The sequence below is a fragment of the Piliocolobus tephrosceles genome, chromosome 16, assembly GCF_002776525.5.
Source record: "Piliocolobus tephrosceles isolate RC106 chromosome 16, ASM277652v3, whole genome shotgun sequence".
NCBI lineage: Eukaryota > Metazoa > Chordata > Mammalia > Primates > Cercopithecidae > Piliocolobus > Piliocolobus tephrosceles.
In genome coordinates, this window is record NC_045449.1 from 38,008,113 (window position 1) to 38,029,317 (window position 21,205).

At 41.0% G+C, this 21,205-nt stretch overlaps 1 protein-coding gene across 2 annotated transcripts in view; it reads right to left on the bottom strand.

The window, feature by feature from the left end:
- Positions 1-21,205, bottom strand: part of ANKFN1 (ankyrin repeat and fibronectin type III domain containing 1) — a 374,035-nt gene that overhangs the window by 341,066 nt on the left and 11,764 nt on the right. The window contains exon 2 of one of the 2 annotated variants that reach the window (XM_026456748.1): positions 1,364-1,431. The exons of the other annotated variant lie outside the window; for it this stretch is intronic. The gene's annotated coding sequence lies outside the window, so the exon portion shown is untranslated. The remainder of the gene's footprint in view (positions 1-1,363; positions 1,432-21,205) is intronic. 2 annotated transcript variants of the gene reach the window in all.

A 21,205-nucleotide genomic window follows, 5' to 3' on the forward strand; every position in this document is an offset into this window, starting at 1 on the left:
GCATTTATTCTTCTGGCTGCAGTAACTACCTACCCCCCTCCAAACTTACCCTTGTAAAAGCAAATAAGACTTGTAAAACAAAACAAAAGTAGAAAGGGGGGAGATGGCATTATTTATAACTGCATGCCATCAAACAAACTCACCTGTCACTTGAAACATGAGCTGCCTTGGAGAGTGGACAGTTAATTCTTTTGACCAAACAACTGCCCAGACTAACGGATCTATTGCTTTTTCTTCTTTCTTTCTTTTTTTCCACTTTAATTTTTAACGTGGTTTCCTAACTCTCCACTTCAGGAGGTAAATACAATTCTGGCAGAGTCCCGGTCGAATTTAGTTTATTAGGGCTTTTACTACAAGGTTTTAAGCACTTGCTGATTTTCAAAAACATATTAAAATGGCCATGGCCAATCTCGTAGATTGGTACAAGTCCACATTTCCCAAACGACTTAATAGTCTGCAACTTGTGCCAGACAGAGAATGATTTCACCATTCTCTTTCCCACAACTTAAAGGCTGGACATTGTTTTTAACTCTGTGGTGGGAGGGAGCGGTTTGCTTTGCCATGTTAGTCTCCTCCCTAGAATTCCCTCCTACAAGTTTTATAGGTCCCACTGTCCTAGAGGGCACATTAAGTCCCCAAAGAACATCTTTGTAGGCCATTTTTGGCACAACCAGCCCTGCTCTGACCCATTCTTGGACAGAGAAGCTCTTAGGGATGTTTTTCCAGACAAAGTTTGATATTTTGGGCAGGGGGTTATAAAGGTTATGGAGACCCTGTCCTATGGCAAAATAATTAAAACTCAGATTTATGTCTCAAACTTTTTTTCCTTTTCTATTTCTCCATTTCTTTTCCAATTGCCAGTAAATTCAGCAAAAATTTATGCAGAACAAATACATGAATGGATAAATATTTGAGATCTTCTACTACTAGGCTCTATATTGAAAACCGGATCATAGAAGTGAACTTGTAATCTAGTGGGGGAAGTCATATCAGTACATATGTACCATATGTACACCTGGGATGACATTTGGGATTGAGTTTAGGTTGAGACTTCAAGGTGGTACAAGGTGAACTACATAGTTAACTATATGGACAGAGACTGATGAAAAACAAAGATGGTGGATTCTCCACAAAAACGACAAATTCACCCATGAAATGCTATTACATGAGCACTGTGCCTGAGATTCCTGTTCTGTCGCTTACTTGAAGGTTGACATTTTATTTCCATCTGTTAGCTTGTGTGCAGCCCAGACTATTATTCTTTGCCTGAGGACCTATGGAAGACAGCACAATACTTTAATATTCTGGCGTAACAGTTGAGGGGGAGTTCTGGTCTGAGTTCTACCACAAGTGGTGAACTGACCTTGGATGTGTCACTTCATTTCTAAGATGAGACAATAGCAGAGGATGTGTCAACCTCTCAGGGTGGATCTGAGGATCAAATGAGATCATGAGAATGATGATTTATATTTAAAAAGCTTGAAAATTTTCTCAAATGACACTGAAGCACGAAGGAGTGCATATGTGTATATGCCTTGGGGAATTACAGCTACAAATATATAATGAAGTGGTTTTGAATGCCAAAATCGTAGTTAATGCTTATATCATTTGCATGTAGGAAACAGGCCTACCTTGGGATAACGCGAGTTGAGATCCAGGCCATTGCAATGAAGCAAATATCACAATAAAACAAGTCATGTTGATTATTTTGTTTCCCAGTGCATATAAAAGTTGCATTCACAGTAAACTGTGGTCTATTAACTGGGCAACAGCATTATGTCTAAAAAATAATGTACATATCTTAATTTAAAATATTATTAAAAATTGTGTACAATCAACCCTGAGTCTTCAAGTCTTAACCTTTTGGCTGGCGAAGGGTCTTGCCTCTCTGTTGCTGGCTGCTGACTGATCAGGGTGGCGGCTGCTGAAGGCTGGAGTGGCTATGGTAATTTCTTAAAATAAGACAACAATGAAGTTCACCCACATTGACTGACTTTTCCTTTCACAAAATATTTCTTTCCACAGAATGCTGTAGAAGGATAGCATTTTACCCACAGTAGAACTTCTTTCAAAATAAGAGTCAGTCCTCTCAAACTCTGCCACTGCTTTATCAAGTAAGCTTATGTAACCTTTCAAATCTTTTATTGTCACTTCAACAATGTTCACAGCATATTCACCAAAGAGTGGATCCCATGGCAAGAAACCACTTTCTTTGCTTATTCATATGAAGCAACTCCATATCCATTCAAGGTGTATCATGAGATCGCAGTAATTCAGTCACATCTTAAGGCTTTACTTCTAATTTTAGTTCTCTTACTATTGGTACCACATCTGCAGTTTCTTCATCCACTGAAGTGTTGAGCCTCTCAAAGTCATCCACGAAGGCTGGGATCAACTTCTTCCAAATGCTGGTTGTGTTAGTCTGTTTTTGCATTGTTATAAAGATATACCCGAGACTGGGTAATGTATAAAGAAAAGAGGTTTAATTGGCTCACAGTTCTTCAGGCTGTATAGGAAGCATGGCACCAGCATCTGCCTGGCTTCTGGTGAGGCCTCAGGGAATTTTTACTTATGGCAAAATGTGAAGCAAAAGCAGGCATATCACATGGCAAGAGAGGGAGCAAGAGTAAGAAAGGGGAGATCCCAGACTCTTAACCAACCAGATCTCATGTGAACTAACTTTGAGAGAACTCACTCATTACCAAGGGATGCTAAGCCTTTCATGGGGTATCTGCCCCATGATCCAGTCACCTCCCACTAAGCTTCACCTCCAACACTGGGGATCATATTTCCACATGAGATTTGGAGGGGACAAACATCCAAACTATATCACTGGCTAATGTTGGGTATTTTGACTTTCTTCCATCTATGATAAATGTTCTTAATGGCATCTAGAATGATGAATCCTTTCCAGAAGTTTGTCAATGTACTCTGCCAGGATCCATCATAGGAATCACTATTGATGATAACTATAGCCTTATGAAATGTACTGCTTAAATAATAATAGTTGAAAGCCAGAATAACTCCATGATCCATGGGTTGCAGAATGGATGCTGTGTTAGCAGGCATGAAAATGACATTAATCTCCTTCGCAGATCTCTATTAGAGCTCTTGGATGACGAGCTGCATTGTCAATGAGCAGTAATACTTTGAAAGAAATCTTTTCTTTCTGAGCAGCATGTTTCAATAGTGGGCTTAAAATATTCAGTAAACCGTATGCTGTAAACAGATGTGCTGTCATCCATGCTTTCTTATTCCATTTATAGAGTACAAGCAAAGTAGATTTAGCCTAATTCTTATGAGCCCTAGTTTTTTCAAAATGATAAATGTTCACTGGCTTTGACATTGGCCACCAGCTGCATTGGCCTCTAACGAGAGAGCTGCCCTGTCCTTTGAAGCCAGGCATTGATTTCTATTCTCTAGCTATAAAAGTCATGAATGGCATCTTCTTTCAATAGAAGGCTATTTTTTCTACATTGAAAATCTGTTGTTTGGTGTAGCCACTTTCACCAATTATCTTAGTTAGATCTTCGGAATTACTTGCTGCAGCTTCTCCATCAGCACTTGCTGCCTCACTTTGCACTTTTATATTATGAAGATGGTTTCTTTACTTAAACCTCATCAACCAACCTCTTCTAGCTTCAAACTATTCTTCTGTAGCTTTGTCACCTCTCCCATCTTTCAGAAAATTCAAAGAGTTAGGGTCTTGCTCTGGACTAGGCTTTGTTTTCAGGAAATGTTGTGTCTGGTTTGATTTTCTATCCAGACCACTAAAACTTTCTCCATATCAGCAATAACGCTGTTTTTTTTCTTATCACTTGTGTGTTCACTGGAGTAGTACTTTTAGTTTCCTTCAAGAATTTTCCCTTTGAATTTATAACTTGGCTTACTGCTTGGCACAAGAGACTTAGCTTTTGGCGTCTCTTGGCTTTCGACCTGCCTTCCTCACTAAGCTGAATCACTTCTAGCTTTTGATTTAAAGTGAGAGATGAGCGGCCCTTCCTTTAACTTGAACACTAACAGACCAATGTAGGGTTATTAATTGGCCTATTCTCAGTATTGTGTCTCAGGAATTAGGGACATCCAAGGATCAGGAGACAGATGACAGAATGGCCCATTGGCAGAGCAGTCAGAGTATCAATAAATGCATGCATTTATCGATTAAGTTTACTATCTTATATGGGAGCACTTTGTGGTGCCCCAAAACAATGACAATAGTAACATCAAAGATCACTGATCATAAATCACCACAAAAGATAAAATAACAGCAAAAAAGTTTGAAATATTGCGAGAATTACCAACATGTGACACAGAGATACAAAGATAGCATATTCTATTGGAAAAATGATGCCGATAGGCTCACTGCAGGGTTGTCACAAACCTTCAATTTGTAAAAAATGCAATATCTGCAAAGCACAATAAAACGAGGCACAATTAAATGAGTATGTATATATAAGCATATAAAAACATATATACACACATATATGACATATGTGTGTATATGCATTCATACATGCATACGTAATGGTTGTATATGCTAAGAAGAGAAAGAAAACAATAGGCGATAAGCAGTGATCTGATCACCGGAAGTTGCATTTCACTGGTCTACAGCTGTAATGGATGACTGGAAATTCATCCTTGAAAGCCAGCCTGCCTGAGCTTAACTAGTAGTGCTCCCACTCATTGTCATGTCATCTTAGGTTAGTCACTTCACCTTTCTAAGCCTCAGTTTCATCGTCTATAAAACAGACAGATAACAGTGCCTTCCTTGCCAGGTTGTTGCAAAGATGAAATGACACACAATTTATATAAAGTGTTTTGCAAAGGATTTGGCACACAGTAAGTGCTCTATAACTAGTAGTTATTCTTATTATGAAAATGTGTACTTTAAAAAAAAAAAAACTGGGGGAAATCGTCCAGTTTCAGAGATCAGAATACAAAAAGAATATTAAAAATATGTAGGAATAGCTCTAAAACTTCCCAAATAAAAAGGCATCCATGCAAGAAAAATGAAACTTCTTCTCTGTGTTATGCTATAGATATATTGACATTATACAGAATTAACATTACTTTTCTAATAACAAAGAGCATCACTCATTCCCTAGACTCAAACAGCCAACTGGACTCTGGGGAAAGGCATATATTATGTTAGCAACTTGGAATAGAAACTCCCTTTGAAAGCTGCTCAGTAAAGAGCCCTTAATGTACTACAAATAAGGTAAGGCAACATGTTTTGTAGTTAATGAACCTAAAAGCTAAAGCCAATGGTGTGGCTTAGAGAACAGCACTACTTCCTCGATGCTACAAGGTAAATTAGCATCAAGTCCTATGTCATGAAACTTTCAATAAAGAACTGATTATATAAGGCATTAAGTCTTTCTCTAATTACAGCTATAAATATAGATAATCAAGTCATTCTGAGTACTAAAATCAATTTTACTGTTTATGCTCTTTCCATTTTATATATTTAGCTGTCGACTTTTAACTTGAATACATAAGCAGCTGGTGAAAAATATGCTTAGAATACGAATTATGTTGTCATGGAGGATACCAATATATGTTGCCTGTAGGAGAGTTAATAAGGATTGAAAACAGTATAATTGTTTTACCAATGAAAACACTATATACTGGGGGAACCTATGATTTCATTTTATAAATTAGATGCTGAATACTTTACTCTGGTGATTTTCAGTAGTGTCATCTCTATAATAAAGTTCCTTTTAACTGCTTAGTTGAATGTTATGTGGAGGCCTGAGGCTCAGATGAAGGCTTCTAGCCTGAATCTTAGGGTTTGCACATTTGGGTAACGTGAGGAGGCAAGAATGGGCTTACAGAAGAGACCCTGAGTCCCCTCACACAGCCATAAACATGGATGAGGACCACAGACACGCTGACACACCTAGCAACAGGCAGTACAAAGAATGGCAGGTCTGCTAAATTTGGCTCTATTCTACTTGTAGCTCAGAGACAGAATATGACCTTGCCTCCTAGAAAAATGTGGTCTAGTGAACTGTCAGAGTAACCACACTTCTCTCTTGGAGAAGGTCAAGTAAAGGGTAGAAAGAGAGGTCAGAAGAGTGCCCACCAATACTCCATATATGAGAAGAGGAATGGAAGGCTACATGCATCCCCCGGATATCACTTCTTCCTCTGTGAATCTATGGTTCTGTTTGTTGACTTATTTATTCCCATATGAGTATTCAGTCATACAAAAGTATTTATTGAACACCTTCCCTGGTTAGTCATCAAGCTATGAGGTGAGCTCAATCTACTGGTTTTCATATAATAGAATGTGCAACGAATGCTTCTTGAATCAAAGTCAGCTTAAAGAAAATTGCTTCCAGATTTTGGGAAGGAAGGAATGCTTTATTAGGCTTCATATGTCTCCACTAAACACCAGGCTCTGTACTGGGTGTCTTACAAATATGATTTCATTGGTACCTCAGAGAACTATGTAGGCAGACAAGTCAGTTTTACGGATAAAACAACCAAGATTTAGACTGGTAAAGTGACTTGCTCGAGGTCACACAGTTTGCAAGAAGTCAAGCAGAGATTAAAATTCATGTCTCAGATGGCCTTTCTTCCTAACATTCAGCTCCTTCAGGTCTCTGTGTTTTCCTAGCCCGAGCTAGTGGCAAAAAAGCCAAAGCTCATTCTGCTGCCCTACAAATGGCTCTTGTCTCAAGTTTTGCCTGCTTTTTTATCCCTCCTCTGGTGCTTTGAAAAAATGTGTTCCGTTCTTCAAGTTGTCTGGAGCAGGAGTACTGCGTTTCAAACAGGCCAGGGATGTACCAAACAAGGCCAGGTCAACACCAAGAGAGCAATGATGACTGGCAGGAGCCTGGTCTACTGCTCCTGGTTAAGAAAACACAGGAGAGTTTGTTTTCCATGCCCTTGTGTGACTAAAAGCTTAGAAAGTGTTAACAGGGAGTCTCTCTACTTTGCCTTCTCCTTTCCTAAGCCTAGAATTTCCCGAAGTATTTTTTAAGGGACATTTGACCTGTGATCATGAAACGTGTTCAAATAGGCTTTACAACTTGGTTAAAATAAAGCTGGTATGGATTTGCAAGGGAGGGTGAACGACATCTCACCGCCCCCAAAAAAACTGATAATCAATTTTAAGGACTGGTTACATCAATACACAAGAAAAATTAGTAACTAGAAGTCTCTTTAGCAGTTATTCTGCATTTATAATAGATTCCATTGTTACTTTTCTTAAGTGACAGTGAAATCCCAACTAAATAATGAACTTAACTGGAGAATATTGCATAGAAAATAACTTAATAATAGAATTTCCCAAAGTCTGTTTTAAGGGACATTTATCCTGTGATCAAGAAACATGTTCAAACAGATTTGGCAAATGCTGCATGTTATATCCTTCGAATGCTTTAATCTGTCTATCAGCATATAAAAGGTCTGAGAAGTTCTGCAGCAAAGACCAAGTAAATGAAGCACATTATCTTTCTTTGACCCATGCCTTTCAACTAAACCATCATGCCCCCTGGAATGTCATTCCCCCCTACCCTGAGGATAAAAATCCTACTCATTCTTCCAGGTTGAGTTTTTTTTTTTTTAGTATACAAAATATTTTATTTTTTATTTTCATGAATAATTGTCATTAATACAGCAGAAACCGATATAAAAGATACCAAAAAATCAGAAGAATGTTAGCATTCAATAGAAATTAAAACCTGAGCTGAGGGCTCATCAGAGTCTGACACTTGGCACCATTCTCATGGAAGTGAATAAACATGTTTGCCGGACTCCTTAAAACAATTCATGTAACATAGGAAGAGTTAAATTTCAAAGGAGCTACAATGCACTGACACATATATAGATCCTCAGGCCCACGCCAAAAGAGTCTGATTTGGGAAAAGCCCAGAGAATTTTAAGTACCTTCTTAAGTATAGATTTTAAGTGACTTTAATTCTAATAACCAACTGCTGAATTCACAGCTCCTACTTTTGAGATTTTCCACATGCAGCCTTGAGTCTGAATCTAGGTTAGCACTCTATATATTCAGGGATCCACAGGCTAAAATGTATTTACATCAGCAAAAGTAGCTTATGTTGCCCAAGTATTTATATTGGGAACTTTACATATCTAATGATACGTTTTATAGTGGGGCATATTTAAATGAATGTCCCCCAAATGACTATTTTAAATTTTTGAAGCAGTTCTTATGATTCTCTTGGTGCTCTCAAGTCATACAGTACATGAAGCAGCCTGACGCATCAGATCGTTCTCATCAGAGTTTAATCCAGGCCCAGCTCACCTAAGTCTGCACCTCTCCCTCTGAAGAGTCTTACAACCTTTTAGGACTTTTCAACCTGGTTAAAACAAAGCTGGTATGGACTTTCAGGGGAGAGCAAATGACATCCCACTATCCCCAAAAGACTGGTAATCAATTTTAAGGGCTGGTTACATTAATACACAAGAAAAATTGGTAAGTTTCTTTAGCAGTTACTATGCATTTATAACCAATTCCATTGTGACGTTCCTTAAGTGACAGTGAAATCCTAACTAAATAATGAACTTAATTGGAGAATATTGCATAGAAAATAACTTAAAAATTGATAATATAGTAAAACAAATTTCAGGATCTCACAAAAACAAACAAAACAAAAACAAAAACAAAAACAAAACCCTATGTTGGCAGTTACAGTAAAATTAGGAGCTTAGGCTGTTAAAATACCAATATCATAGAAAATAATATTTTCACATGTTTATTTCTGCTGTTGCAGACATCACGTACTTCAGCCTACAAGAGGAATGTGTTTTCTCAAACAAATGTTTTATTGATCTTTTATCTTGTGAGGCACATTCTGATTCCTGCAACGAAGTCCATCTGGAACGTGGGAGTCACTGATGTGTGGGCTTGAGCATCAGCCAAAGGAGGAAAATTAATTGTAAGTGGATTATGAAAAATGTTCCCTCGTAACCTCTTTTAACAGGGCAGACGGAACAGGAATCTCCAGTTTGCCCAAGGTGAGATGATTTTTCAGATCACACATACGCATGATGGAAACTGGGAATTCATTCCCATGTTGGGAAACCAAAATTTCATCTGTGTTGTTGGGCAGCAGCAGAAGGGCATGCACCCAGTGGCCTGAGGCTGCACCCTCTTAAACATGGACCCTGTGAAGCTTGGCAAGGTCATGCAGTTCTGGCATAGGCCTGTGGTTAGATGGGAACCCCCTTGGGAAAACCAAACCGAATGGTTGAACAGAATCCATGGTGGCTAGTCAACTTTTCACTCTGCCAGTTAGGCTGGAATCATGTCATTCACCAAGAAGAAAAGGGCAGGAGGCCCTTTCACCTGGGGGCTCTGGGGACATGCCTACCATTCTACAGTCAAAAAGGGCAAAGGTGGCTTGAGTTCCTGGTAACCCCAACCTGGCCTTCTTGGAATTACCTGGCTTGCTTGTTTTAAGTGATAATAGGATTGAGTGATATTCCATAGGGGAATAGCAAGTGTTTCAGCCTAGACAAAAGGCATTGTGTTCTGTGAGACTCCATACTCTCAATGATAGGGTGATTTTTTTTCTTTTACAACATGTAATCAGTCCTGAGCCGGTGACATTACAGGGAAATAGAACATAAACTGGAGTGTTCAGCTCTTTCTGGCTCTACCCTCATCTTTGTCCTTTGCTTCATATTATCTACTCTCTCCTCAAAGAAGTGTTTTCCTACATACAAGACAGGTGACCTAGTTCAAGTCTCCATTTGCACGTAAGTCTTAAAAAAGTGCTTTTAGTACCTTGGGCCAAATTCTCTTTCTCATTTAATGTCTTTTGAGAACCAACGATGTTCAAAATAGGAGATCAAGCACAGACTTTGACATAGTGACCACAAGGAATGGTGAAGACAGTCTGCTTTGCTATAAATGGAGTTCTCTTAACTCCTTGTGCGCATTGAATGGGTTCCAACCTATAACAAACACTCCAATCCCATGCATTCCCAAGTGCATATCCATCAAATCCAAACTTTAAACTTGAGTAAATATATCTGTCTTACAAAGTCCAAGGTATTTATTACAGGGATCACCCACTTCAGGAATTTAAACAATGTTCAGACCAAGGAAAAATTCCTTACCAGGGGTTTTAAACTCCATTTCCCCTCTCTCCAGCTGGCTAGCAGAGCCTGGCATGAAAGCAAGTGAAGCGATTGCCATTCTTCCCTCCTTCAGTCCCTGACTCCCTAGCCTCTTTAACCCCTCCTTGCCCAACCACATGGATTTGCATCATTTACTAAAAAACTGCAGTAAGTTGGTGCCAAGCTGGCTGGAGCTCCCCAAGGGACTCACAGCAGGGTGATAAGAACCATCCTCCCCTCCCAGTACCCTGCTTCGTGTCACACTCTGCAAAAATCAAATAAATAGATTTAAATTAGAAGATCATTAAAAAGGTTTTTTTTTTTTGACTCTCTCTCTCTCCTGCTTCCCCTTCCCAGAACCCCCACTCCCAACCCCTACCCCCCTACTATCTTATAATAGGCTATTAATTCCAGCCATTTCAGACCGTCTGAAGTGTGGTGTGTAAACTGTGGCTGCATCAATCAGAGTTGTGTGTCTAGTTATTTCAAGCATTCCCTGTTGGCATAAAGAAAGGCTGGTTTGTCCTGCTCCAGCCCAAGTGCAGCTGAAATCTCCATTGATTGATAACTGAATGCATAGGGCTGGAAAGTTCTACAGCGGGGACGACAGGAGTAAGCATATCTGAGTAGTCCAAGGAGGGAGTGGGGAATGGTGGAAATGGATGGTGACAAGGCATTTTATCCAGTGAAGGCAGGTGGGGATCTGGACTTCACCATTGCTTGCCAACTGGCCTCACTGGCTCTGACTTCATGAGCTGAGTTGCTCATTTCTGAAGATGTCTCACAAGGGCTTTGCAATGTGTGTAGCAAATTCCCCCAAACAATTCCACTCACCACCTCACAGCACCAGGTATAGTGGCATCATCTTTGTGATAACACAGGGCATTTCAAGGTGCCGATGTCCATGAGTGGTAGTGTCTTCAGTACCAACCAGTTGTATCTAGGTGTTTTGTTCGTTGTTATTTTTTGGTTTGTTCGTTTTACCTCTCTCCTTGTAAAAACCAAACCAAACAAAAACAAACAAACCAACAACAGCTAACTGTCTGGCACCCAAAATTCCTACCCTGTCATATCATGAGTAAACTTTTCCAGACTAAAAAATGACAATATGAAGTAGGTCCTCAATCAATGGAGCACATATTTTGATATCTTACTGTGTATAAGTAAAATCCTGCAGACATCAAAGAATAATGGTGGATGGTAGTCTGGGTGTAAAAGTTAGAAAATATTTGCTTAATACAAACATGGATATAGGTTTTCTTCCTGTATTACTCTTCATTTCAAAAGGTGGGTGGGGGTGATCAGGAAGCAGGAAAAGGAATTGTGACACAGAGAGAGATAATTAACTCCCTCCCACTGAATAAAAAAATAAATAAAGAAGGTCCACTTAAGCTTATGTATCTTATAGACTCATTTTGACCTGAGTAAAACCCATTCCCTGCCACTCCCTCTCAAATCCCCAGGGTTAAGCTTGGCTATCAAACACTGACATTCAGTCTGTGGGAGGGGAAAGATGAAGGGAAGCATAAAGGTGGGAGGAGGGGCTCCACTAGGGAGATCAATCTTTGTTCATCCTTATTCTCTGACGTGGGAGTCAGTGAATAGATTTGAGAGTTGGGTAGGTAGGGTCTGAGTGTCCCTGGAGACTTCTCTGGGCAAAACACAAACAGGGAGCCGTAGCTCTTGTGCTCTGTCTAATTATAGGACCCTTAGCAGGAATGAACAGCTGATCCATAGGCAGACAACAACCATGAATCACCAAAGATGATGGTGAGAAGGGGGAGAGGCTGTCCCAAAGGCACAGAGAGACTCCAAGGAAGGGGAGTACAAGTAATTGCACCAGGTCTAGCCAGAGAACCCTCAAGCAATTCACTAAAAAGATCACCGCTTGGAGGATTTGGAAGCCAACCTCAGCCTCTGCTCCCTCCTCCAATCCAGCTGTCCCAGAATGTGGCTGCTTTGCACATTTGCTAGGGATTCCAGGTGGCATCAGCTCCAGGGTCCCCTGGCTAGACTGCCTGAGGCTTTGCAGTGAAGAGTGTCTCTGGAGGGCTAAGTGGGCTCACAAGCCTTTGAAGGGCTGCTGGCAAAGAGAGAACCCTGCAGGCATCTGGCTCTGTGGCCAGTCCAGGAAATGAATGCAGCCTCCGGAGAATGAATGCAGTCTCTCCCCTCCCAACTGCACCACCCACAATGTCAAGCTGACCCAGGATTCTTGGAAGGCACAATGGCACCTGATAGCACAGCAAGTACAGGGGAACCTGGCAGATGGCATGGACCTGCCTGGCCCCAGGACTCAGCTATATCAGAGAAAGGAGGCAGGAGTCTACCCTGATGAAGAGTCTACCCTGATGAAGAAGGAGTACTCAGGGCAGATTGTGAAGAATGTCAGCCAAGTCATTAATATTTGGGATCAGGGGGTCTCAGAAATCTGAATTTCGACATTTCCCAGATGATACTTACTCATTCATTCACCAAATATTTATAGAGTATCTTCTCTATGCCAGGCACTTTTCTAGGAATTGGAGAGACAGTACAGTAGTAAGCTAAAAGGACAAAAATCTGGCTGGGTGTGGTGACTTACACCTGGAATCCCAGCATTTTGGTAGGCTAAGGTGGGAGGAACGCTTGAGGCCAGAAGTTCAAGACCAGCCTGGGCAGCATAGGGAGACCCTGTCGCTACAAAAAGAGAAAATAAAAAATAGCTGGGTATGATGGTGTGCACTTTTAGTCTCAGCTACTTGGAAGGCTGGGGTGGGAGCATAAAAAAAAAAAAAAGACAAAAATCTTTGTTCTCCTATAATTTCCATTCGTATGGGAGAGAGAGTAAAGTATATGGCAAGGTGGTACACGCTGAGTTCTATGGGGAAATATGAAGGCATAGGAAGCACAGGCATCTGTGTAGTATAAACCAGGGTGGTACGAAGGTTAAGGAAAGCCTCATTGACAAGGTGATACTTAAGCACATACTTGAACATGGTGGTAAAAGAAGCCATACTCATGTCTGGGGAAATACATTCTTTGCAGGGGGAACAGAAGGCAACGGGTGAAGGCAGGAATGTGTGGACAACCGCCAGGTGGCAAAGTGGCAGAGCCCAAGAGTGATGAGGAGTGACCAGAGAGGGGAGCCAGGAGCTAGCAGAGGATAGGCACGCAGACAGATCCACCGGCAAGCTGACATTTGAGGACATCATTCTAAAACTATAATTATTGGAGCTAGTTGATAAAATCCACTTCCACAAATTTTACTTAGGGTCAGAAACAGGCCCAGGGAGTGGATGGAGAAAGCCAACCCACAAGTGTAACTGGCATTCTTGCTCTCAGCCTGCCCTCTAGGACCTTGTATCACAGTGGTGGGGACTGAAAACTAACCACACAGCATGACGTTTGCCAAGAGCTAAGTGTGCAGTGCTGACAACAGATGATACAAGTGCTCCAGGGAGGGATCTGTGTGTCCCTGTCTGCTGGCTGGTTCCAGAGGACTTCCTGAAATGGGCCTTGGCTGACCGGTAGTATCAGTTGTCAGGTAGTGTCTTTAAGACAGCATGGGACAGGGGCCAACTGAGAAAGTGCTCCCATTCCAGTACTCTCTGGATGCCCCACATGGGCTCCCCAGGCCTAACAGCTTGTTTCAGCAAATACACTCCATGCTCCTGTCTCCAATTACTTGGCAGCTCCCCTGGCTCCTAATCCTGGGCTCAGCCTCTAGACTCTGAGTTGGCACCCACTATGTCCTGCTCTTGGGACCAATAAGAGCTCTCACTGCCACCACCTAGCACTGAGCATGGCAGCTTTCATGGCCCTGTCTTTTGTATCACACTGAGCTTGTCACCAGCTTGCTGCTTCCTAGTCCTGAATCTGCTGGATACAGTTCCTCCCAGCCTGATGTCTTGACGTTTCACTTGATATGATATTTAAAAATCAGATAAGTGAAAGAGTGAGAAGAAGATGCTGCTTGCAATCAAGGATGCAGAAGAAGAAAGCTACAGGAATTGTTGGGGAAAAGGGGAGTAGACATACCATTTTCCCTAAAGTTACGAGGTACATAAAAGGAATAGTGCATCACAGCCCTTCCAAAAGACATATTCTTATTCCTTCCAAAAGACATATTCTTTTGAATTAGACAGGCATGGATTTGAAATCAAGTTCTGCTATGTCTCATCAGAGGCTAAGAGCTACTTAATCATGTTGAGATAAATTTTTCTCATTCATAAAATAAGGATAATAATACTTATCTTTCAGAAAAGCAGAGAGTATAAAATAAACTACATTAATCATTCATGTATATAACAAAAACATGGTAAGCCTGCAATTAAACACAGACTTGTTTTTGTTTTTTGCTATTATTATTATTGTTCCTGATAACAGCAAATACCAAAGGATGCTGGGGATTAAGTTCTAGAAGATCTTGATCAAGGAGGTTAAATGTCAGTGTGATAAAATAGAAAAGCCAGGACAGAGACCCTCCTTGGTTCTTTTGCTAGCCCTGCTAGCTAGGAGTTTCCTCCTTAAGACATCAGGGTATGTCTGGGTAGAGTTTGCATTTCAGTCACATGTTTCCCTGCTGTTTCTGTCTTCTCATCTGTGCCTGGCCAGTCTTAATGGGTCCGTGTGAAGACCCAGACTCAGTGTATGTGACCCAGCTGTGGACAGCCTCTTGTTTCAGAGAATTGGCCTCTTCTCAGAGGGATACCAAAATGAAGAAAACTTTTCCTTGGCAGTTTCTACAAAGTGAAATGTCAGTCTCCAGCCTTTGGATTTTTTTCCCCTTCTGTTCACCCACGCTGTTTATGGAAAATGAATCATGCCACTCATTCACACAAATGGAGAGGTAGTTTGGGGATAAACAACACAACTTCCTGGAATGCCCTTGGCTGCTCATTACACTGCTGTTATCACCATTGCTGTAGACCGTTGGTTTGCAGAGGCCTCCTGGGGTACAGAAGGTGCTGCTTAGGTCAGAGGGAAAAACACAGGCTCCTGGCCCATCCACCAGACTAATTAATGCCAGAGACAGAATTCCCGTGTGTACGTTGTTCCTTCCCTGCCATGAATCAAAACCACTGGCTCCAATCTCCCCAGCACTAGTCCCTCACTTCCTTCAAAAGGGAGAGTGAGTACAAAAGGCCAGGGGAGATGGAAATAAGACAATGCTTCCTGGTACTTCTGCTGTCAAATGGAGAGTTCCTAGTGAAGCCCTGAGGCCATTTCCCATCATATGCATTTCCCTGCCAGTGCTGGTTCCTGCTTCCTTCAGAGACTCTCATTGAGTTTCTAACTCCTGCAAATATCTCTCTTGAGGATCAGCCCCTGCCACACCTGGTCCCGAGAAAGCTTTACCACGCCTGCTCTCAATTTCCTTCCAGCCCCCAAAGATAAGTTTAAAAGTTGTTCTTATTCCAGAGACTTATATCAACTTGAGAAAATAGGGATGTATGTGTGTATGGTGGTGGTAGTAAGGGCAAGTAACTAGATATATATAAATATGGGGAACATATATATATATATATATACACACACACATACACACACACACACACACACACACACACACACATATATATATATATATATATTTTTTGGACAGAGTCTTACTCTGTAGCCCAGGGTGGAGTGCAGTGGTGTGATTTGGCTCACTGCAACCTCCGCCTCCCAGGTTCAAGAGATTCTCCTGCCTCAGCCTCCCAAACAGCTGAGACTACAGGCATGCGCCACGATGACTGGCTAATTTTTGTATTTTTAGTAGAGATGGGAGTTTCACCATGTTGGCCAGGCTGGTCTTGAACCCCTGACTTCGGATGATCCACCCGCCTTGGCCTCCCAAAGTGCTGGGGTTACAGGCCTGAGCCACTGCACCTGGCCTGCTAGGTTATTTTAATACATTTAATGAAGACTGGCATTAAACACATCCCTCTACTTCCTGATGATCCACTTAGCTCCAGCAACCTGTCTGCCTCCTGCAGACTCTGTCGCTCCCGCTCTGAGTTCTTATAGCTCTTATACCTACTCCTGTATTCGCATTGGTAATTATTTGCTTAGGTGTCTATCTTACTCTCTGGGCAGGTATCCCTGAAGGGGCAGGGAGCCTTCCTTCTTCCTCGTGGAGGAAGCTCAATAGGAGGAGCTCAATAAATGTTGACTTACTGAGTGAATGGGTGCCGTCACTAATCTTTTTCTTTGACTCCAAGGTCATTTTTGGAAGATTCTTCCATATTTGTTTTTCAAGATGGAGCAAAGAAGGTGAATGAATCCTTGAGTCTTAGAACAAGAGGACACTCTCAGGACCTGGGATGGGGGCTTGCAAGGTCTTTTTTCTTCAGCATAGCTGCCACTGATCCATGTGGATTTACCAGATTGGCCTGATCAGGGCCTCTCTCTGTTAACCCAATCTTTACAGTCTAAGCTTCTGGATAGATGATCAGATTGACCAAAGTCAGTGAACCCACTTGATTAAGATTATAAAGAGCAGCCTTTGGGCACTTGCTCTTGCCTGCTGCCTCCCCAGCACAAGCACCTTTAGGGTTTGTCGCTGAGGCTGCCAACAGGGCAGAACAGGGTGTAGCAGTGCAGCTTGCCATGGATGTGTTACTAACATCTCTACACTGAGCCCTCGGGATGGCTTGGTACTGTCTCCTGGGATCTCTAGGAAGCCTGCTCTGCCACTCTGATCAATGCTCATCTTACTTTTCTGCTCTCCTTAAATCTGCCACTCATCCTGCTACCCTTCATCCTTTCCTCCTCACTTGGTAGATGTACTACTTCATAAAAATATTAGAAGGCTGGGCATGGTTGCTCATGCCTATAATCCCAGAATTTTGGGAGGCTGAAGTGGGAGGATCACCCAAGGCCAAAAGTTGGAGACCAGCCTGGACAACATAGTGAGACCCTGTCTCAATAAAAACATTAAAATATTAGATGGATGTGGCGGCGTGCCTGTAGTCACAGCTACTTGGGAGGCTGAGGCAGGAGGATTGCTTGAGCCCAGGAGTTCAGGGTTATAGTGAGCTATGACTGTGCTACTGCACCCTAGACTGGGCAACTGAGTGAGATGTCTCTGAAAAATAATAATAATAATAATAAACAATAATAATTTTAAATGGAGTTAGAAGCTCTCAAATGGAAATTAAATTTTTCCTGCCAGGGTCACACACTTCTCTGCCTCTGCACACTTCCTCTGTGCCTTTCCTTTAGCTTCAAGGGAGAACATGCTCCTCCTCTGGTTCAGGGCCAGGCCTTCAGATGATTTCTGGATGTGCCTCTTTGATGCTCTCTAAAGACCACTGTTTTCCCCACTTTCTCTTACATCTCCAAACTCCCCCTGCCTTCCAGATCATTCCTCACAGTATTCAAACAGGCTCAGTTCCCTCCATGTTAAAACGAAAACAAAACAAGACTCCTTTGAAACCACATCTCTTTATTTATTTATTTTTTATTTTTTTTATTTCAACAAAGGCAGTGATCTCTAGTCAAAAATTCTAGAAGCAATGGTCTAAGCCTACTCGCTCCACTTATCCATTCACTCCTCCACCTCCCTTTCCAAACAGCCTCTATCCCTCTAAAGTAACTGCTCCAATTAGGGTGATGATGGAATTCATTAGCACCTGTATGAAACCAGCATCATCATGCTAACAAGATGCCTTGTAATAGTAATGAAATATAGGCTTATCAACAAGTTGCATGAATTCTAAAAGTGTTTGTGAAAACAAACAAACTAAACCAAAACAAAACAAGAAAAAACAAAGCTAAGAGCTTATGATGTCTATCGATATTCTAGATATGACAATTATCCAAAATGGTAAATTAGTCTTGCAACTGATTATAACCACAAAAATACATTTCCTGTGAATTTAAAATAGCCTATGAAAAACAATTGCAAATTTCCTATTTAAATTATTTAGTGAATATTTATTGAGTAATATGTGCAAAGACTTAAGTTTGAAATGAAAAAGGAATAGCAAATACATATACAACTTGTCCCACTTCATTAGGAAAAAAAGAGGAAAAACACCAACAGTTGCTGAAGGCCTGTCCTATCTGCCTGATGAGGTTATTACATTTCATTCTCCTAAGAGTCCTACTCAGTAGTCACAGTAGTCATTATTATCCTCATCAGCCTTTTCTTTTCTTTTCTTTTCTTTTTTTTTTTGTGACAGTCTCACTCTGTCATCCAGGCTGGCAGGATGATCTCGGCTCACTGCAACCTCTGCTTCGTGGGTTCAAGCAATTGCTGTGCCTCGGCCTCCTGAGTAGCTGGGATTACAGGCATGCACCACCATGCATGGCTAATTTTTGTATTTTTAGTAGAGACAGGGTTTCGCCATGTTGGTCAGGCTAGTCTCAAATTCCTGACCTCAAGTGATCCGCCTGCCTTTGCCTCCCAAAGTGCTGGCATTACAGGCGAGAGCCACCACACCTGCCTATTCATCAGACATTTCTAGTGGTCACTGACATCTGGTTCACCTCTCTTTCTGAGTATGTGGAAGCCTGCATTTTCCAGGCTCACTGAGGTTGGGTCTATGACTAGAAGTGACATAAGTCACTTCTGTGTTGGCCATTAATTGCTTAAGTGAGAGCTTTTACACTGTTTCTCTCCCTCTTCCCCTGCTGTAGCACTGGAAGTTTTCACATGTTCCAGATGACATAGTTGTAAGGTGGTGAAGCCTAGATCCATCAGCTTAGGTCCCTGAGTGACTACATGGCGCAGAACTTCCTGCTTGCCTGCAATGGATATGTAGTATGAGTGAGAAACTTTTGCCATGCTAAACCACTGAGATTTTGGAGTTGTTGTTACTACACTATAGTATAGTACATTTGAATACATACAATGAAAGTATTCAGGAGTTAGGTAACTCATCCAAAGTCATCTAAGGCAGAAAAGTGGGGCTACAAACCCAGATTTAATTGGGCTCCAAAGTTTGCACTGCTTTACCACACCATGCCAGCTTTCATAATTATATGAAGTCCTTGGCACACAATTGGAATTTAGTAAGTATTTTATCCCTTATTATTGTATCATTTTTACTGATAGTAACTTAGACATTTTCAACATTTGAGCCAAGGTTTTCCATTATACACACACACACACACACACATGAATGTATATATGTAACATATATGTATACATGATATATGTTTATATAGTATGTTTAACATATAATATTTATGTGTATATGTATATTCATTTAACTTCCACACTAAGCTTATGAGGTAGATCTTAGTAAATTTCTCTCTTTATGTCCATTTCTTCCTTCTGTTAAACAAGCCATTATTGATTTTCTAAGCTATGCCAGGCACAGCACTAGGGGCTGGGTACAGAGTGATGGCTGATCCAATAATTAAAGAGATTCAATGATTTATCTTATGACAACTAATAGGAAGAGCTGGACTTTGAACATAGGTTGCCTGATTTTAAATTTCAGGAGTTTATAATCTAATGGAAGGCAAAGAAAGCTACACAAATATTCAATACAGCAGTCAAAAAGCTAGAGAGGGGGTATAGAGTTTGTCATCAATATATGTTATAACTAAACGAAAAAATACTATGGGGATTCAGGAGTGAAGGGCATGGTCATGTCCAGCTAAGTTTACTGGCAAAGGCTTCAAGGGAGAGGGGAACTCACCTGAGCTTTGTAGGGTGGGTCAGATTTTGACTGAAAACTGTGACTGAAAACATTTTAGGCCATTCCTGCGGCCTAAAATGTTCAAAATGCATTTAGAGGAACTGTTCAAAATGCCGTTGGCTGCAGTATGGGATTCACGTTAGAAATAGTAGGTGGTTAAGATGGAAAGAGACTGTAGGATTGCTGAATATTAGAGCAGGAAGCAACTTCAGAGATCACCCCATCTAGGGAGGTAAAGGGTTTTGATCTCAAAAGTTAACTGGTCTGTTGGAAGTGACTGAATGAATAATTTTGAAGCTCATTAGGGCTCAGTGGGAAAAAGCCAAAGATCAATTAACAATGAATTCCAAGGATACTATAGGAAAGTAGTGGTGCCTGAATGTCATTTATCTGGCATCTCTGATCTTGTCCAATCACTTCATTCATTTCACATTCAAGAAAACTAAAATCTAGAGAGGAAAAGCAACTCTTCAAAGCTAACTACAACCTAGACAGGGAAAGTAGCTCTTCCAAGGTCACATGGTTACATTGTGGCATAACTGGAACTAGAACAAAGACCACCTGATTTCTTTTTTTGTGCATTTTTTCTTCACACTAGGCATCAGATTTTGGAAGATCTAGTGCATTTGAACGATCGGTAGGTGAGAGGGAAGCTCTGCAAGTTTTTCAGCAGGGAGATTGCATTGAAATGATGATGAGAGTATGGTGGGCAGACTGACATGTGGAAAACAGAGGCAGGGAAGGTTAGGTAAATTCCCAAGTAGAATTAGGAATCATGGACTAGGGCCTGAATTGGGGCATTAGAAGTGAAAAGGATGGATGAGTGTGATTTCAACAGAAGAGGAACAATTCTTGTTGTTAGTAACAACACTGGCACTGTGGTTCATAAACAGGATCAGATCTCTGTTCTGGAAAGTGATGTTGAAAAGAACATTTTCCTCCAGAAAACCCAGACTAATCCCATGTTTAAACAATCCTTGGATCCTGTATTCCAGGCTGAAGTTGATTGTTTCTCTGAGTGCCAAACACCCATATGAAAACTAAAAAAAAAAAAAAAAAAAAAAAAAAAAAAAGTCCAACATCTGAATGTTTGGTCTATATGACGCCAAGCATCCCATGCAGCTGATTCAGAGGCAACAAGAGGGTGTGTGGTGTTGACTGTTGGTGTGGACATTTTATAAATTCCACTAGGACTCTGAAAAAATTGCGTACGTAGAACATGTTACATAGACAACACTTATTTGAATCCTTTTGGCAAATCTACTTCACTTGACAAGGAAATGAGACATAAAGCATACCCTATCTCATTTAAGTAAAATTCTGCTTAGAATAGTGAGTGGCCTAGTTAATAGTGGTCTTGTGTAATATAGAATAGCAGTCTATGTAATAGTAAGTATAATGGCATGGAACGCTGACTCAATGGGTGATTCTGAAATATTTTCTGTTGTAATTGCTAAGCCATGAGCTAGATAGAGGATGGTATGGAAAGA